Below are 21,593 nucleotides of genomic sequence, written 5' to 3' on the forward strand. Positions count from 1 at the left end.
CTTCATGACAAAGGCGCCAAAAGCAATTGCAACAAAAACAAAAAATGGTAAGATACCTAATTAAGTTAAAGAGTTTGTACACAGCAAAATAAACTATCAACATAGTAAATAACCTACAGACTAGGAGAAAATATTTGCAAAGTATACTTTCCAGCATCTATATCCAGCATCTATAACAACATACAGCATCTATAAGAAACTTAAACAAATTTACAAAAAAAAACCCCAACTTTAATAAACTGGGTAAAGTACATGAACAGACACTTTACAAAAGAAGATATTCATGTGGCTAACAAGCTATGGAAAAAATGCTCAATATCACTAATCATTAGGAAAATGCAAATCAAAACCACAAATAGACACCAGTCAGAATGGCTATCATTAAATGTCAAAAAATAGAAGATGCTGGTAAGGTTGTGGATAAAAGGGAACACTATCCACTCCACTACTGGGAATGTAAACTAGTTCAGCCAGTGTGGAAAGCAGTTTGGCAATTTCTCAAAGAACTTAAAACAGAATCAGCATTTGACCCAGCAATCACCATTATTGGGTATATTTCCCCCAAAAGTATAATTCACTGTACCAGAAAGACACATGCATGCATATGTTCACTGCAGCACTATTCACAATGGCAAAGACATGGAATCAACCTAAATGCCCATTAGTAGTAGACCGGATAAAGAAAATGTGGTATATGTATACCACGGAATACTATGCAGCCATATAAAAGAATGAGATCATATTCTTTGCAAGAACATGGATGGATCTGAAGGCTGTTTCCCTAAGCAAGGTACCACAGGAACAAGAAACCAAATATCACATGCTCTCACTTATAAGTAGGAGCTAATCACTGAGTAGATATGGATACAAAGAAGGTAATAATAGACATTGGGGCCTACTTGTGGGTGGATGGTGAGAGGAGGGTAAGGATTGAAAAGCTACCTATTGGGTACTATGTTTATTACCTGGGTGACAAAATCATTTGTACGTCAAACCCCTGTGACATGCAATTTACTTATATAGCAAACCTGCACATGTGCTCTCAAACCTAAAGTAAAATTTAAAAATATGTTCTTCTTTCTCATAAATGCATGATGAAGAATGTTCAGATGAAGAAAATTGTACATTTTCCCAAAAGGGAAGGCCATATATATGTTCAGAAAATCTGTGGGTGGATTAGCCAAAATTAACCAGATTAACAATGTGAATCTGGTGAGTAGTATCCCATGATAAGCATATTCATTGGTGACTGGGATAACCTGTTAAGAATATTCTTTGTATTATTCCTTTTGGCTTTTCTGTAAATTTGAAATACTTCAAAACAAAACAAATTTAAAAAACAAGGTCCCTGCTCTTAACATTGTGTTTCTTGAGTAATTATTCTTTTCCTCAAACTCCATTAAATAGATATTAATACACAGGAATAGTTGTAGTTCAGAGATAAATAGGAGATAAAAACATCTGTATATTTTGAAAAATGGCTGAATTATCATATCAGTTTTACTGATCTGAATAATGATTACTAATTACTCAATAATAATAATGATATCATGTTGAACCAGTCTATGAAATTTATAGTCAAAATTCATTTGATTTCTGTTTTTCTAACATACAGTTCCTTTTGAAATAATACATTGTAAAATTCTCTGGAATGATTTTTATTATTCATATATTCATGTATATTAAGGCATACGTACTTACAAGATTATGTTTCAAAATTATTATAATGTGGCAAAATCAATGCAGTATATTGTGTTAATGTTCCCAATTATTTGTTACTTCTCCCCATAAGAGGATTATAGATTCTTGCGCTGTGGATGTCAAGCTTGATATTGACATATGTCATGTTTATGTTTTAAGAGGCATTGCATGAGTCCATCATTCTTCTTTTCATTCTACAAATAGTTTGTCTCAGATTGGGGGGGCTCCTCCAAACTAGATCCTGGAACAAAAATGATATAGGGAACACCTCCAGAGCTAACAAGTAATGTGTAAAAGAAGCAAATCTTTGTTGTTGTAAGTCACTGAGCTTTTAGGGCTGTTTGTTCTCAAAGCACAAAATAACAAAAACTAATAATACCATAATATTAATCATGGTAACACCTGTTTTAGAATATATTTAGAAACTATACATTACATTTATTTTGAGAACTGAAAGAAATTCCAGACTGTTCAAGTTTAGATTTAAAATTAAAATTCTCTGCTTGATGTATGGGGCCTGAGGGGGATTGTAAAGTCACATTTCAGGTTCAGATCACTAGGAAAAGACTTGTTACCAAACTTCACTTTTTAAAAATTATACTTTAAGTTCTGGGATACATGTGCAGATACATGTGCAGATCCAGGTTTGTTACATAGGTATGCATGTGCCATGGTGGTTTGTTGCACCCATAAACCTGTCATCTGCATTAGGTATTTCTCCTAATACTATACCTTCCCTAACCCCCAACTCCCTGACAGCCCCTGTGTGTGATGTTCCCCTCCCTGTGTCCATGCGTTCCCATTGTTAAACTCCCACTTATGAGTGAGAATATGCAGTGTTTGGTCTTCTGTTTCTGTATTAGCTTGCTGACAATGATGGTTTCCAGCTTCATCAATGTCCCTGCAAAGGACATGAACTCATCCTTTTTAATGTCTGTATAGTATGCCATGGTGTATATGTGCCACATTTTCTTCATCCAGTCTATCATTGATGGGCATTTGGGGTGATTCCAAGTCTTTGCTATTGTGAATAGTGCTGCAATAGACATACATATTCATGTGTCTTTATAGGAGAATGATATATAATCCTTTGGTTATATACCCAGTAACGCGATTGCTAGGTCAAATGGTATTTCTGGTTCTAGATCCTTGAGGAATCACCACACTGTCTTCCACAGTGGTTGAACTAATTTACACTCCCACCAACAGTGTAAAAGTGTTTCTATTTCTCCACATACTCTCCAGCATCTGTTTTTTCCTGACTTTTTAATGATCACCATTCCAAATGGCGTGAGAGAGTATCTCATTGTGGTTTTGATTTGCATTTCTCTGATGACCAGTGATGATGAGCTTTTTTTCATATGTTTATTGGCTGCATAAATGTCTTCTTTTGAGAAGTATCTGTTCATACCTTTTGCCCACTTTTTGATGGGTTTGTTTTTTTCTTGTAAATTTGTTTAAGTTCCTTGTAGATTCTGTATGTTAGCCCTTTGTCAGATGGATTGCAAAACTTTTCTGCCAGTCTGTAGGTTGCCTGTTCACTCTGATGATATCTTCTGTGCAGAAGCGCTTTAGTTTAATTAGATACCATTTGTCAATTCTGGGTTTTGATGCCATTGCTTTTGGTGTTTTAGTCATGAAGTATTTGCCCATGCTATGTCCTGAATGGTATTGCCTAGGTTTTCTGGGGTTTTCATGGTTTTAGGTCTTACGTTTAAGTCTTTAATCCTTCTTGAGTTTATTTTTGTAGGTGTAAGGAAGGTGTCCAGTTTCAGTTTTCTGCATATGGCTAGCCAGTTTTCCCAACACCATTCATTAAATTGAGAACCCTTTCCCCATTGCTTTTGTCAGGTTTGTCAAGATCAGATAGTTGCAGATGAGTGATGTTATTTCTGAGGCCTCTGTTCTTTTCCATTCATCTATGTATCTGTTTTGGTACCAGTACCATGCTGTTTTGGTTACTGTAGCCTTGTAGTATATTTTGAAGTCAGGTAGTGTGATGCCTACAGCTTTGTTCTTTTTGTTTGGGATTGTCTTGTCTATACAGGCTCCTTTTTTGGTTTCCTATGAAATTTAAAGTAGGTTTTTCTAATTCTGTGAAGAAAGTCATTGGTAGCTTGATGGGGATAGCATTGAATCTATAAATTACTTTGAGTATGGCCATTTTCATGATATTGATTTTTCCTATCCATGAGCATGCAATGTTTTTCCATTTGTTTGTGTCCTCTCTTAGTTCCTTGAGCAGTGGTTCGTAGTTCTCCTTTAAGAGGTCCTTCACACCCCTTCTAAGTTGTATTCCTAGATATTTTATTCTCTTTGTAGCAATTGTGAATGGGAGTTCACTCATAATTTGTCTCTCTGTTTATTATTGGTGTATAGGAATGCCTGTGATTTTTGTACACTGATTTTGTATCCTGAGAATTTGTTGAAGTTGCTTATCAGCTTAAGGAGATTTGGGCTGAGATGATGGGGTTTTCTAAATATACAATCATGTCGTCTGCAAACAGAGACAATTTGACTTCCTCTCTTCCTATTTGAATACCCTTTATTTCTTTCTCTTGCCTGATTGCCCTGGCCAGAACTTCCAATACTAGGTTGAATAGGTGAGAGAGGCGATCCTTGTCTAGTACCAGTTTTCAAAGGGAATGCTTCCAGCTTTTGCCCATTCACTATGATATTGGCTGTGGGTTTGACACAAATAGCTGTTATTATTTTGAGATACGTTCCATCAATACCTAGTTTATCGAGAGTTTTTAGCATGAAGGATGTTAATACTTCTTGAAGGCCTGTTCTGCGTCTGTTGAGATAATCATGTGGTTATTGTCATTTGTTCTGTTTATGTGATTAAGTTTATTGATTTGCATATGTTGGACCAGCCTTGCGTCCTAGGGATGAAGCCAACCTGCTCGTGGTGGATAAGCTTTTTGATGTGCTGTTGGATTCAGTTTGCCAGTATTTTATTAAGAATTTCGCATTGATGTTCATCAGGGATATTGACCTGAAATTTTCTTTTTTTGTTGTGTCTCTGCCAGGTTTTGGTATCAGGATGATGCTGGCCTCATAAAATGAGTTCATGAGGAGTCCCTCTTTTTCTATTGCCTGGAATAGTTTCAGAAGGAATGGTACCAGCTCCTCTTTTTACCTCTGCTAGAATTCACCTGTAATTCCATCTGGTCCTGGGTTGTTTTTTGGGTGGTAGGCTATTAATTACTGCCTGAATTTCAGAACTTGATTTGGTGTATTCAGGGATTCGACTTCTTCCTGGTTTAGTGTTGGGAGGGTGTAGGTATACAGGAATTTATCAATTTCTTCTAGATTTTCTAGTTTATTTGCATAGAGTTGTTTAGAGTATTCTCTGATGGTACAAACTACACTTTTGAGGTATATGCTTGTGAGGTATATGGGAGTTATCAACTTGAGGGAAACAGAATATAGGGAGCTCAAATTTCACAATGAATTATTTGAAAAGACTTTTAAAAATCTATTCTGTGGGACATATGTAACTTATAAATTGTCCTAATTCCCTATAACTGGAAATGAATTTTGTTTTTCCACTTTAATGTGAAAGACTAATTTTTATGACATCCTTTATCAAATCTTACTTTGAGACAAATGGAATTAAAAGGTTATTATGATAGCAATATGTTGCTATGTTAATAGTATGCTTGTACCATTATGAACAGGCCTAATAGCTATGAAGACTGACAAAAATGTGCTGGCTACAAGGACTTCACAATTTGTAAAGGTAGCCTGGACAAAAATACAGTTTTACACTTTATTCTTTCATTGTTAAGTTTCATGGTACATGCCTATAATAAGACACTAAAAGAACAAAACTTACTTAGAAGGAAATTTAGTGAGTACATTTACATACTCTTAAAAAATGTCTTGCCCAACTTTTAAAAATTGTATTTTAAATACAAAATAATACGTAGTATAAAAATCAAAACATACCTAGATATACAAGGGGAAAATGTGAAAGTCTCATTTCAACTTCCTCTGATATGAATCCTATCCCTCAGAGGCAACCACTTTTAAACGTTTGGAACACATTTATCTATCTGTCTGCAAATACACAAATAAATAAGCTTTTTCCTACTTGAGTGCTATCATTTGGTTCTATGATTTGCTTTCTTTACTAGTCGATATAACAGACATCTTTCCATGTCACTACACTAGTACTACTCCTCCCTCATTCTCTTGCAACATTGTATAGTATTGCAGTGGGAATACCTCAACAATGTATTTGACCATTTCCGGTTGATGGGCACTTAGGCTATGTCAAACATTTTAGCTTCTACCAACCATGCTGCAATGAACATTCTTATACATCATCAATGTAGAATATTATAAAAATGTCCCTAAAAAAGGATGAGTTCATGTCCTTTGTAGGGACATGGATGCAGCTGGAAACCATCATTCTCAGCAAACTATCGCACGAACAGAAAACCAAACACCGCATGTTCTCACTCATAGGTGGGAATTGAACAATGAGATCACCTGGACACAGGAAGGGGAACATCACACACTGGGGCCTATTGTGGGGAGGGGGGAGGGGAAGGAATAGCATTAGGAGATATACCTAATGTAAATGACGAGTTAATGGGTGCAGCACACCAACATGGCACATGTATACCTATGTAACAAACCTGCACGTTGTGCACATGTACCCTAGAACTTAAAGTATAATTTAAAAAAAATCTATCTCCCAGAAGTAATGACTGTTAAATCCTCAATGAGGTCCAGATAATTTGGTTTCCTTGCTTGAAAGGGACAAATATGCAGAGATGCCTTCATGAGCACTATTAAGTAGCATATTTATGATGATGATGATGGTGATGATGATGGTAATGACGATGATAATGGTAACTAATATTTACCGAATACCCACGTCTGGTATTTTGCATTTATAAACTTATTTACTTGTCACAAAAAAGCCTGTGAGGTTGGCACTGCCATATTTCCTCAATTCTAAGATTCAAATCTTTTGAGATTTTTGGATTGGGGTGCTGAATTGGTAAGTATAATGCAAATATTCCAAAATTCCGAAAAAAAATCTAAAATACAAACACTTCTTGTCCCAAGCATTTCAGATAAGGGATATTCAACCTCTATTTACTGGTTGTGGCAGCATACAGTATTGCTCTCATTTCATAAATGAGGAAACTGAGATTCAGAGAACTTAAGATTCAGAGAACTGGGGGCGGAGCAAGATGGCCGAATAGGAACAGCTCCAGTCTCCAACTCCCAGCGCGAGCGACACAGAAGACCGGTGATTTCTGCATTTTCAACTGAGGTACTGGGTTCATCTCACTGGGGAGTGCCGGACGATCGGTGCTGGTCAGCTGCTGCAGCCCGACCAGAGAGAGCTGAAGCAGGGCGAGGCATTGCCTCACCTGGGAAGCGCAAGGGGGAAGGGAATCCCTTTTCCTAGCCAGGGGAACTGAGACACACAACACCTGGAAAATCGGGTAATTCCCACCCCAATACTGCGCTTTAAGCAAACAGGCACACCAGGAGATCATATCCCACACCTGGCCGGGAGGGTCCCACACCCACGGAGCCTCCCTCATTGCTAGCACAGCAGTCTGTGATCTACTGGCAAGGCAGCAGCGAGGCTGGGGGAGGGACGCCCGCCATTGCTGAGGCTTAAGTAGGTAAACAAAGCTGCTGGGAAGCTCGAACTGGGTGGAGCTCACAGCAGCTCAAGGAAACCTGCCTGTCTCTGTAGACTCCACCTATGGGGACAGGGCAATAACAAACACAGCCAAAACCTCTGCAGACGCAAACGACTCTGTCTGACAGATTTGAGGAGAGCAGCGGATCTCCCAACACGGAGGTTGAGATCTGAGAAGGGACAGACTCCCTGCTCAAGTGGGTCCCTGACCCCTGAGTAGCCTAACTGGGAGACATCCCCCACTAGGGGAAGTCTGACACCCCACATCTCACAGGGTGGAGTACACCCCTGAGAGGAAGCTTCCACAGCAAGAATCAGACAGGTACACTCGCTGTTCAGAAATATTCTATCTTCTGCAGCCTCTGCTGCTGATACCCAGGCAAACAGGGTCTGGAGTGGACCTCAAGTAATCTCCAACAGACCTACAGCTGAGGGTCCTGACTGTTAGAAGGAAAACTATCAATCAGGAAGGACACCTACACCAAAACCCCATCAGTACATCACCATCATCAAAGACCAGAGGCAGATAAAACCACAAAGATGGGGAAAAAGCAGGGCAGAAAAGCTGGAAATTCAAAAAATAAGAGCGCATCTCCCCCGGCAAAGGAGCGCAGCTCATCGCCAGCAACGGATCAAAGCTGGACGGAGAATGACTTTGACGAGATGAGAGAAGAAGGCTTCAGTCCATCAAATTTCTCAGAGCTAAAGGAGGAATTACGTACCCAGTGCAAAGAAACTAAAAATCTTGAAAAAAAAAGTGGAAGAATTGATGGCTAGAGTAATTAATGCAGAGAAGGTCATAAACGAAATGAAAGAGATGAAAACCATGACACGAGAAATACGTGACAAATGCACAAGCTTCAGTAACCGACTCGATCAACTGGAAGAAAGAGTATCTGCGATTGAGGATCAAATGAATGAAATGAAGCGAGAAGAGAAACCAAAAGAAAAAAGAAGAAAAAGAAATGAACAAAGCCTGCAAGAAGTATGGGATTATGTAAAAAGACCAAATCTACGTCTGATTGGGGTGCCTGAAAGTGAGGGGGAAAATGGAACCAAGTTGGAAAACATTCTTCAGGATATCATCCAGGAGAACTTCCCCAACCTAGTAGGGCAGGCCAACATTCAAATTCAGGAAATACAGAGAACGCCACAAAGATACTCCTCGAGAAGAGCAACTCCAAGACACATAATTGCCAGATTCACCAAAGTTGAAATGAAGGAAAAAATCTTAAGGGCAGCCAGAGAGCAAGGTCGGGTTACCCACAAAGGGAAGCCCATCAGACTAACAGCAGATCTCTCGGCAGAAACTCTCCAAGCCAGAAGAGAGTGGGGGCCAATATTCAACATTCTTAAAGAAAAGAATTTTAAACCCAGAATTTCATATCCAGCCAAACTAAGTTTCATCAGTCAAGGAGAAATAAAATCCTTTACAGATAAGCAAATGCTTAGAGATTTTGTCACCACTAGGCCTGCCTTACAAGAGACCCGGAAGCAAGCACTACACATGGAAAGGAACAACCGGTACCAGCCATTGCAAAAACATGCCAAAATGTAAAGACCATCGAGGCTAGGAAGAAACTGCATCAACTAACGAGCAAAATAACCACTTAATATCATAATGGCAGGATCAAGTTCACACATAACAATCTTAACCTTAAATGTAAATGGACTAAATGGTCCAATTAAAAGACACAGACTGGCAAACTGGATCAAGAGTCAAGACCCATCAGTCTGCTGTATTCAGGTGACCCATCTCACACGCAGAGACATACATAGGCTCAAAAAAAAGGGATGGAGGAAGATTTACCAAGCAAATGGAGAACAAAAAAAAGCGGGGGTTGCAATACTAGTCTCTGATAAAACAGACTTTAAACCATCAAAGATCAAAAGAGACAAACAAGGCCATTACATAATGGTAAAGGGATCAATTCAACAGGAAGAGCTAACTATCCTAAATATATATGCACCCAATACAGGAGCACACAGATTCATAAAGCAAGTCCTTAGAGACTTACAAAGACACTTAGACTCCCATACAATAATAATGGGAGACTTCAACACTCCACTGTCAACATTAGACAGATCAACGAGACAGAAAGTTAACAAGGATACCCAGCAATTGAACTCATCTCTGCAGCAAGCAGAACTAATAGACATCTATAGAACTCTCCACCCCAAATCAACAGAATATACATTCTTCTCAGCACCACATCGTACTTACTCCAAAATCGACCACGTAATTGGAAGTAAAGCACTCCTCAGCAAATGTACAAGAACAGAAATTATAACAAACTGTCTCTCAGACCACAGTGCAATCAAACTAGAACTCAGGACTAAGAAACTCAATCAAAACCGCTCAACTACATGGAAACTGAACAACCTGCTCCTGAATGACTACTGGGTACATAACGAAATGAAGGCAGAAATAAAGATGTTCTTTGAAACCAATGAGAACAAAGATACAACATACCGGAATCTCTGGGACACATTTATAGCAGTGTGTAGAGGGAAATTTATAGCACTAAATGCCCACAAGAGAAAGCAGGAAAGATCTAAAATTGACACTCTAACATCACAATTAAAAGAACTAGAGAAGCAAGAGCAAACACATTCGAAAGCTAGCAGAAGGCTAGAAATAACTAAGATCAGAGCAGAACTGAAGGAGATAGAGACACAAAAAACTCTCCAAAAAATCAATGAATCCAGGAGTTGGTTTTTTGAAAAGATCAACAAAATTGACAGACCACTAGCAAGACTAATAAAGAAGAAAAGAGAGAAGAATCAAATCGACGCAATTGAAAATGATAAAGGGGATATCACCATCGACCCCACAGAAATACAAACTACCATCAGAGAATACTATAAACACCTCTACGCAAATAAACTGGAAAATCTAGAAGAAATGGATAATTTCCTGGACACTTACACTCTTCCAAGACTAAACCAGGAAGAAGTTGAATCCCTGAATAGACCAATAGCAGGCTCTGAAATTGAGGCAATAATTAATAGCCTACCAACCAAAAAAAGTCCAGGACCAGATGGATTCACAGCTGAATTCTACCAGAGGTACAAGGAGGAGTTGGTACCATTCCTTCTGAAACTATTCCAATCAATAGAAAAAGAGGGAATCCTCCCTAACTCATTTTATGAGGCCAACATCATCCTGATACCAAAGCCTGGCAGAGACACAACAAAAAAAGAGAATTTTAGACCAATATCCCTGATGAACATCGATGCAAAAATCCTCAATAAAATACTGGCAAACCGGGTTCAGCAACACATCAAAAAGCTTATCCACCATGATCAAGTGGGCTTCATCCCTGGGATGCAAGGCTGGTTCAACATTCGCAAATCAATAAACATAATCCAGCATATAAACAGAACCAAAGACAAGAACCACATGATTATCTCAATAGATGCAGAAAAGGCTTTTGACAAAATTCAACAGCCCTTCATGCTAAAAACGCTCAATAAATTCGGTATTGATGGAACGTACCTCAAAATAATAAGAGCTATTTATGACAAACCCACAGCCAATATCATACTGAATGGGCAAAAACTGGAAGCATTCCCTTTGAAAACTGGCACAAGACAGGTATGCCCTCTCTCACCACTCCTATTCAACATAGTGTTGGAAGTTCTGGCTAGGGCAATTAGGCAAGAGAAAGAAATCAAGGGTATTCAGTTAGGAAAAGAAGAAGTCAAACTGTCCCTGTTTGCAGATGACATGATTGTATATTTAGAAAACCCCATTGTCTCAGCCCAAAATGTCCTTAAGCTGATAAGCAACTTCAGCAAAGTCTCAGGATACAAAATTAATGTGCAAAAATCACAAGCATTCTTATACACCAGTAACAGACAAACAGAGAGCCAAATCAGGAATGAACTTCCATTCACAATTGCTTCAAAGAGAATAAAATACCTAGGAATCCAACTTACAAGGGATGTAAAGGACCTCTTCAAGGAGAACTACAAACCACTGCTCAGTGAAATAAAAGAGGACACAAACAAATGGAAGAACATACCATGCTCATGGATAGGAAGAATCAATATCATGAAAATGGCCATACTGCCCAAGGTAATTTATAGATTCAATGCCATCCCCATCAAGCTACCAATGAGTTTCTTCACAGAATTGGAAAAAACTGCTTTAAAGTTCATATGGAACCAAAAAAGAGCCCGCATCTCCAAGACAATCCTAAGTCAAAAGAACAAAGCTGGAGGCATCACGCTACCTGACTTCAAACTATACTACAAGGCTACAGTAAACAAAACAGCATGGTACTGGTACCAAAACAGAGATATAGACCAATGGAACAGAACACAGTCCTCAGAAATAATACCACACATCTACAGCCATCTGATCTTTGACAAACCTGAGAGAAACAAGAAATGGGGAAAGGATTCCCTATTTAATAAATGGTGCTGGGAAAATTGACTAGCCATAAGTAGAAAGCTGAAACTGGATCCTTTCCTTACTCCTTATACGAAAATTAATTCAAGATGGATTAGAGACTTAAATGTTAGACCTAATACCATAAAAATCCTAGAGGAAAACCTAGGTAGTACCATTCAGGACATAGGCATGGGCAAAGACTTCATGTCTAAAACACCAAAAGCAACGGCAGCAAAAGCCAAAATTGACAAATGGGATCTCATTAAACTGAAGAGCTTCTGCACAGCAAAAGAAACTACCATCAGAGTGAACAGGCAACCTACAGAATGGGAGAAAATTTTTGCAATCTACTCATCTGACAAAGGGCTAATATCCAGAACCTACAAAGAACTCAAACAAATTTACAAGAAAAAAACAAACAACCCCATCAAAAAGTTGGCAAAGGATATGAACAGACATTTCTCAAAAGAAGACATTGATACAGCCAACAGACACATGAAAAAATGCTCATCATCACTGGCCATCAGAGAAATGCAAATCAAAACCACAATGAGATACCATCTCACACCAGTTAGAATGGCGATCATTAAAAAGTCAGGAAACAACAGGTGCTGGAGAGGATGTGGAGAAATAGGAACACTTTTACACTGTTGGTGGGATTGTAAACTAGTTCAATCATTATGGAAAACAGTATGGCGATTCCTCAAGGATCTAGAACTAGATGTACCATATGACCCAGCCATCCCATTACTGGGTATATACCCAAAGGATTATAAATTATGCTGCTATAAAGACACATGCACACGTATGTTTATTGCAGCACTATTCACAATAGCAAAGACTTGGAATCAACCCAAATGTCCATCAGTGACAGATTGGATTAAGAAAATGTGGCACATATACACCATGGAATACTATGCAGCCATCAAAAAGGATGAGTTTGCATCCTTTGTAGGGACATGGATGCAGCTGGAAACCATCATTCTTAGCAAACTATCACAAGAACAGAAAACCAAACACCGCATGTTCTCACTCATAGGTGGGAACTGAACAATAAGATCACTTGGACTCAGGAAGGGGAACATCACACACAGGGGCCTATCATGGGGAGGGGGGAGGGGGGAGGGATTGCATTGGGAGTTATACCTGATGTAAATGATGAGTTGATGGGTGCAGCACACCAACATGGCACAAGTATACATATGTAACAAACCTGCACGTTATGCACATGTATCCTACAACTTAAATTATAATAATAATAAATAAATTAAAAAAAAAAAGAAAGGGAAACACAAACGATCCTTTGTTTGAAATGAAAAAAAAAAAAAAAAAGATTCAGAGAACTATTCAACAACAGACATTTAGTAAATGACAATAATGGGACACTCACCCAGGGAATCTGACTTGAGTTTGTACTTTTAACTCCTTTTCCTGAAGTGCATGAAGTTATAGTAAGAAGGTTGAACAAATGTTGAGCACCAATCCCCCATGCATACACCACACACATCAAAATGTAACACTGATTATAAATACCTGGATGATTTACAGATGGTTTTTTAGTTTTATTCTTCTGCAATTTTCCAGTCTTCTACATTGAATTAGTTTTTCAACATATTGTAGGAAGTCTTGAACTCATACAAAACTAGAGAGAATAATATTCATGAACTCCCCCATATGCCCATTACTGAGCTTCAACAATTATTAATTCATCTATTCCTGGACCCATTAGCCAACACTTCTTATTTCCAAGCAAATTCCATGCTTCATATTATACCATATGTAAATATTTCTGAATTAATCTCTAAAGACAATTATTTTAAAAACCATGATCCTATTACCTCAGGTAAAATTTAATAATTATTTAATACCATAACATATCCAGTGTTCAGATATTCCCAATTGTCTCATTTTTTAATCTGTCAATATTGAGAAAATTTGTCTTAGGTGAAAATTACAAAAAATTTGTAAAAAAGTGCAGAACTTTCTTGAATACTCTTTTCTGCTTCTCCTAATATTATCTGTAGGATCATAATTTAAAATACTATTTAAATCAGGAAATTAACATTGAAACAGTACTATTAACTGATCTACAAATCTTATTAGAATTTCAGCAGTTTTCCCACTGATTTCCTTTCTATGGTTCAATTGCAAACCGGGATCCCATATTGCTTTCAGCTGTCATACCTCGTTAGTCTCCTCCAGTCAATGACAGCCCCTCAGTCTTTCTATATCTTTCATGACCTTGACACTCTAAAGTAGTATGGTATACCAAGTAGTTATTTTCACAATGTCTTTGTAAAAATAAATAAACAGTGGTGTTGCCTCATGAGTTAATTTTGGCAAGAACACCACGGAGGTGATGTTATTTCCTTCTCGGTGCATAGTATCAGAAGGCGCACAAGGTTCACATGTCTTTTATTGGTGACTGGTGACGATGACTTTAATAATTTGGTTTAAAGTGGTTTCTGCCAGGTTTCTCCATTGTAAAGTTACTATATTTTCCTTGCAATTAATACGTATCTTGTGGGGAGACAGTCTGAGATTACACAGATACCCTTTGTCTCATCTTTCCACCCACTAATTTTAGCATCCATTGATGATTCTTGTCTGTAAAAAATGTTGCTGTGGTTTGTGCTTAATGGTAGCTATTTCCATCACTTATGTGCTTTTTTTTTTTTTTTGAGACGGAGTCTCGCTCTGTCGCCCAGGCTGGAGTGCAGTGGCATGATCTTGGCTCACTGCAAGCTCCGCCTCCCGGGTTCACGCCATTCTCCTGCCTCAGCCTCCCAAGTAGCTGGGACTACAGGCGCCCACCGCCACACCCGGCTAATTTTTTGTGTTTTTAGTAGAGACGGGTTTCACCGTGTTAGCCAGGATGGTCTCGATCTCCTGACCTCGTGATCCACCCGCCTCGGCCTCCCAAAGTGCTGGGATTACAGGCGTGAGCCACTGCGCCCGGCCACTTTTGTACATTTTAATTGAAATTCATCTGCAAGAAGAGCTGTTTCCCAAATCTTAACTTTATTATTCATTTATTTATTTATATGACTCTAGATTTATGGGTATCTATTATATTATAATCCAAGACTATTACTATTTACTTTTTTGTTCAAATTATCACAGATTTGTTGACTGGGAGCTCCTTCAAGCTTTGTCCCTGTCTTTTCAACATGCCCCCATCATTTATTGATCCTTCCTCACGTTTTGGCAACATAAGATGTTTCTGGCTACTCTTGTTTTGTTCCCTGCCCCAGGCTTGAAATCAACTGTGACTCCAAAAAGCCCTAATTATTTTTATTGTAAAAAAAATTTAGAAACCACAATCCAGGCATTAAGTATGATCACAGCTAATGTTTTGTCATTGTTTCTAGGTCCTCTCAGTTAACAAAGCTAGGAAATATATGTATGTATACACCCACACAAATATCCACATCTACATTTATTTCTGTATCTATCCTTATGTGTGCACGTGTGTATATATTAATATATACATATTTACATATTGATAATGTTCTTACATTTATATTTATATATACATATATACAACATATACATACATACACACATTTATACTGATATCTCTGATTCTAATTCACATAGTTCATTTCAGCCTTCTCCCTTTCCCTTGTTTGTAACTCCTTTTATGAAACCTCTTATTACTCACAACATTTGTTCAGTCCTAATATACCCATTAAGTAATTATAAAATTGTTAACACACACCATTGTAAAAAACAACTTTCTTCACTAGAGTACAACTGCTGTGTACATTTATTTTTTTCTTTAGCCTTACAGTATGCATTTTCAATAGTACTTTCCATAGTTACTTAGGTTAGCTTACTTTTTTTCTTCCCCACTCCCTTCAGTGTGGTTATATTACTCATTTGTAATATAGCTAGGTTCACTTGTAATGAATTGCATTGAACTTTTGTTTCTTGCAAAATCATGGTTAATTTTAATTATTTATTTTTGGAGGGTATGTGAAACAGTCTCATGGCTCTAAGTGTTACGGCTACACAAAAAAGTATATTCACAGAACTGTTGCTCCCCCTCATTTCTACCATCCCCTTCTCATTCTCTCATTCTTTGCATCCCATACACACTAACTACTGGTAGCCTCTCATTAAGTCTCTGGCTTCCTGTATTTCTTTTGCACAATTAAGCAGATATATATGTATATTTTACACCTCCTTCATCACATGAAGGATAACATATTACAGGTATTCTTTTGCCTTTAACACTTTTAATTTATGATATATTCCAGAAATTACTCCATATTAGCTCATAATGATCTTCCATTTTCTTTTTTACAGCTTCATGCTACCACACTGTACGAATGTGTCACAGTGTATATGGGTATTTATGTTGTTTTCAACATTTTGCAAATATAAATAATGTTGCATATTCACTGTGCATATTCACTGTTGTATTGTATTGTTGAAAGTATATCTACAGGGAAAACTTCTAGAAATGGGATTGGTAAGCCAAACGATAAAGCCGTATCATTTGTTAGGTATAGATAGGATACATGTAAAAATAAATGTAGATGTGGATATTTGCATGGGTGTATACATGCATATATTTCCTAGTTTTGTTCTCTGAGAGGACCTAGAAGCAATGTTTTCAAAAGCATTATACTAGCTTGCATTGGTACCAGCAATGTCTTATCTGTCTTTAAAAATATGCTTGCTTAAATCAGGATCAAGATAAGCTCTATACATTGCAAGTGGTTGATATGTTTCTTAATTCTTTTTTAATCTGTAGGTGTTCTGGACTACTCCAATTCCTGTCTGTCTTTTTTTTATTTAAATGTATTTGTTTTAAAAACCCGTATCTGCATTGCAGAGTTTCCCACAGGCTGGATTTTTCTAACTGCATTCAATGATGTCATTTGTCATGTAATTCTGTGCTTTGCATTTCCCATAAATTATTAAATTTAGAGGCTTGATCAGATTTGAGTGAACTTTTCTGGCAAAAATATTTCATAGAAGGTATTGTGTACCTTACTAAAAGGCACCTTGTGACTGGCAACCTAAAAATTTTTTAAATAGTTTATTATGTACCTTAAAGATGTATTTTTAAGATGAGGAAAGAAATGAAGAAAAACATTTCGTATGTGTGCCACCACATATACACTACTTCAGAAATAATTTATTATTATATTTCATCTGGTAATAAAATTGACATATATTCATCTCAAAAAATGGTGAGTAGAACAGTAGATGCTGCTAGACAACAATTAGGATGGCTTCCTGGCTCATAAGGATTACCTACTGGTTATGTCTACGTTATTTAACCTGCCTTCACAGCCACCTGTGACTCAAGCTAGGCAATCAGAATCTCTTCACTAGAAATTTAAAACTTGGAGACACAAAGAGAGAAATCATGTTAATAGCAGCACTTTAGAAAGAAAATGTAGAAAATTATTGCTGCTAACATGCTTAAACAAAGAAGGGCCCTATTCCTGCTTGGGTATTCACTCCTTTGATTCTGAGAGCTAATTAGAACTTCCTCTACCTGACACCAAATCTGCCACTACCTTGATCTTGGACTTCCCAACCTCCAGAACTGTGAAAAATAAATTTCTGTTCCTTATAAGTCATTCAGTTTGTGGTATTTAATTATAGCAGCCCAAACAAACTAAGACATCAACAAAACAGAACCTTAGCAACTACAATGATACCAATCATTGATCAGAGGTGAAATAATTTACCCAAGATGCTATGGGATAGTAATGGGAATCAGATCACCTAGCACCCACTGAAAGATTGTACACAATAGTTCCTTCATTATCTTAGTTCTGTGGTATCTTGTAATTTTGGAAATATATCTTCTCTGATGCTAACATGGAAGGTAAAGTAAGGGCTCAGAAAACTAAACAATATATGTAGTAAACTAGATACGCTTCTTCTAATACCACAACTCACTGCACAAAACAATAAAGCCCATAAATAACATCATTGGGTACAGGCTATTTCTTGCCTGTACTTTTTCAAAAGATCTCTATGCTAGCTATTGAACAGATAGTTGCACTCCCAGGTTTATTGCAGCACTATTTATAATACCAAAGATATGTAATCAACCTAGGTGCTCATCAGTGGATGAACGGATATAGAAAATATGGCATATATACACAATGAAATATTATTGAACCACAAAAAATAATTGAATCCTGTCATTTACAATAGCATATCTGGAACTGGAGGAAATTATGCTAAGTGAAATAAGCCAGGCAAACAGAGACAAATGTCACATGTTCTCACTCATATATGGAAACTAAAATATTCACCTTATGGAGGTAATGAATAGAATGGTGGTTACCAAAGGCTGGGAATTTTAGTTGGGTAGGTGGAGATAAAGACAGGTGGTTAATGGGAACAAAAATACAGTTAGATAGAAGGAAGATCTAGTCTAGTGTTCAGTAGTACAATTGGGCCATTATCGTTAACAACAATTTATTGTACATTTCAAAATAAGCAGAAGAATAGATTGGAATGCTCCTAATACAAAGAAATAATAGTTGATTGAGGTGATGGGTATCCCAGTTACCCAGATTTGATCATTATTCAATTCATGCTTGTATCAAAATATCACATTTACCTCATGAACACATACAACTATTATGTATACATAAAATTAAAAAATTAAAAATATGTATGCTAGTTATGCTTTTCGGTTTAGGCCAAAGTCATCTCTTTTATGACAGGAAGATGGGAAAGGAGTGCAATCATTGAAAGTTAATTTATTTCAAACTCTTTACACAGCTTCTTCATTCATGCCTCACAATATCCTGAGAATTAGGTAGCCATTATTCCCATTTTACAACTGATAAAATAGAAGTATTGCTAGGTCTGGCATAGTGGCTCACACCTGTCATACAGCACTTTAGGAGGCCGAGGCACGTGGATCACTTGAGCTCAGAATTTTGAGATCAGCCTTGGCAACATGGTGAAACCCCGTCTCAGCAAAAACATACAAAAATTAGTCAGGCATGGTGGCAGGTGCCTGTAGTCCCAGCTACTCAGGAGGCTGAAGTGAGAGGACTGCTTGAGTCTGGGAGGCAGAGGTTGAAGTGAGCAGAGATTGTGCCACTGCACTTCAGCCTGGGTGACAGAGTGAGACGTTGTCTCAAAAAAAAAGTGAAATAACTTTTCCAAAGTAATCCATCATTTAATTCATAGAGCAAGGAAATGTATTACAATGTCCATTAACATAAATACACGTACTAAAAACTGAAATAACCAAAGTGGTCATTCATAAAATGGAAAAATAAATTGTGGTAGAGGTATACATTAGAAACAATACAGTAGGGAAAATAAATTAACTGTTAATAAAAGTTATCAACATAAAGCTCACAACCATATTTTGACTAAAAACAAGTTGAGAAGAATATATACAGTATACCATTTATATTAGACTTTAAAGGAAGTAAAATAATACTATATATTTCTGAGATATAAATGTACATGTGGTAAAAAAATTAAAAAATTATTCATAAAAAAATAAACACCAAATTCATGATTGGAGTAATGAAATTAAGGAAGGTTACACAGAAGATCTCAGCTGTATTGATCAAATTTTTACTTGTTAAACTGAGCTAAGGCAACAATGGTATTGGTTGAATTTTTCTTTACAATCTTGTGTATTGCTTAATATGTAATACCTTAAAAAAGAAAGTAAATGGTATTTGGAGTATAAAAATTAATGTTGAAATAAATGTACATGGATCTTTAAGAAAAAAAGAAAGAGAGAAAGTTGGGGAAGGACGTTGAGAAGGAAAGCAGAAGAGGGGAGGAAAAACAAATGCTACAATTCCACTACCCAGAGATTTTCATTGCTAGTTGTTTTGTTCATAATTTCTTACAGTATTTTTTCTGTTCATGTAGAAGTATGTGTTCACACATATTGTAAAGAAACATTTGATAATATTATGACTACTACTAGAAAACCTATTTTGTAACTTATTTCGCAGGCACCAAATCAGTGCCATTTAAAAGGTCTGTATTCTATCCAATCATATTGTTATACCACAATTTATTTTACCAGTTCACTATTGATGAGCACTTAGATTATTTCCAAAGTGTGCTATTACAAAGAATGCTGCAATTAACACATTATATATGTATGTGCATGCATGTGTGTATTTTCAGTAGTAACCGTTGAAAAAAATTTCCTGAGGGTAGAATTTCTAGGTCAAAGACTAAGAAGTTTTCAACTTTGTTACATATGCCAAATAGCCCAACAATAAATGATTATACTAATTTACACACTTAACAATACTGTAATTGAGTGCCAGTGTCCCCAAACTCTGCACAACACAGGGCATAAACAATCTTTTTATTCCGTTGTCAATCATAATCTGCTACTCCGTTTTTTCATGTGCATTTATTAGTGAAGCTGTCACTTTTTAAACGTTTCCTCACCATACTTGAATAACTTCTTCTGATTTTTTGCCATTTGGTTAACGTTTTTGAAGTTTTAATTATTATGGATACATAATAGTTGTACATATTTATGGGGTACATGCGATATTTTGATTATAACATACAATGTGTAATAATCAAATCAGAGTAGTTGTTATATCCATCATCTCAAGCATTTATCATTTCTTTGTGTTAGAATCATCTCAATTTCGGTTTTTAGTTATTTTGAAATATATAATAAATTATCGTTAACTATAGTCGTCCTATTATGTTACCAAACACGAAATCACAAATACCAGGAAAGTTAAGAGAGAACTGGATCAGGCGCCAAAATGTTTACATTCGAATTAAGGCTCTGGAGGAATAAAAATGCGTAACCAGGAAAAGAAAGAACAAGAATAATGGGGACATAGAGGGTGAGAGAGAAGGAGAAAAACGAGAAGAAAAAGCTATGTAAGGAAACAGAATTTGCGCCTCAGGCTTCCCCTCCCCCTCTGTCCTGTTCCAGACACCTATTCTCATTCCCGCACTCCCACCCCTGCACCCCTGGCGTCCTGCTAGCTGGTCTGGCTTCCTTCCCTCTGGAAAAAGGCAAATTATTCAATAAAGGGAGGATGAGTCCTAGCTCATCCCCACTTCTTGTCTCCTGCCAGGTATTCAAATACAACTTACCACGCAGTCACCGCCATCCAACTGCATGTCACTCTCCACTTCGCCACGGTCTGAACTCTTGGCAACAAGATCTAAGCCTTCCGGATGCCCCAGCCAGTTCAGGCTGCCGGTCTCTTGTCCTTAAGCCTTTGCCGAGGCAGTCCGCTTACCTGATGCCAGCACACCAGGCCCCCCACCACCCACTGGAAGCACGGGCCCCAGCTCAGGTCAGGTTCCGGCACCTAGAGGCCTCAGGTTCTCACGTGACTTAGTTTCCCAGGCAATAGCGCTTTTCTCCCGGATGTAGCAGTCAGCTGAAAAGGACAGAGTGCTTCTTAAAGTTAACCCTCAAACCACCATGGTCAGTGAATGCAGAATAAGCCCGCTGAGAGTTTCATCTATTTCTATGACATTATGCTGGAAATTATAAAGAAAAGGGATGAAAGAAACTGGAGACTTTTCACCACCAACAACACACAGATCTGTATTATTAGGATTCTTAAAATGAGTATGCGTTGTTTTTATAATTAAACTAACAAAAGGAAAATAAATAATGATGACTACTTAAAGAGAGATTATGTATACAACAAAACAGTATGATTACAACAGCACCTTATGTAGCTTTGAAAATAGGTAATGCTTCATGAGAGAGGTTATAGCAGTGTGCAAATATCAATTCAGACTTTAAACAAGAAGAATACACACACCAAAAGAGATTTTTTAAAACAAAATCTATGCCGTATG

General features: G+C 37.3%; 1 protein-coding gene across 32 annotated transcripts in view; it reads right to left on the bottom strand.

Annotated features, from left to right (window-relative positions):
• Positions 1 to 21,110, bottom strand: part of SPIN4 (spindlin family member 4) — a 287,004-nt gene extending 265,894 nt beyond the window's left edge. For 25 of the 32 annotated variants that reach the window (XR_012429753.1, XR_012429761.1, XR_012429759.1 and 22 more), the window contains exon 1: positions 20,871 to 21,110. The gene's annotated coding sequence lies outside the window, so the exon portion shown is untranslated. Of the gene's footprint in view, positions 1 to 13,310; positions 13,420 to 20,870 lie in introns of all 32 variants that reach the window. The other 7 variants (XR_012429754.1, XR_012429745.1, XR_012429752.1 and 4 more) reach the window with 1 other exon arrangement.
• Positions 21,111 to 21,593: the final 483 nt, after the last annotated feature.

Source organism: Macaca fascicularis, chromosome X, assembly GCF_037993035.2.
Source record: "Macaca fascicularis isolate 582-1 chromosome X, T2T-MFA8v1.1".
In the NCBI taxonomy this organism is placed as follows: domain Eukaryota; kingdom Metazoa; phylum Chordata; class Mammalia; order Primates; family Cercopithecidae; genus Macaca; species Macaca fascicularis.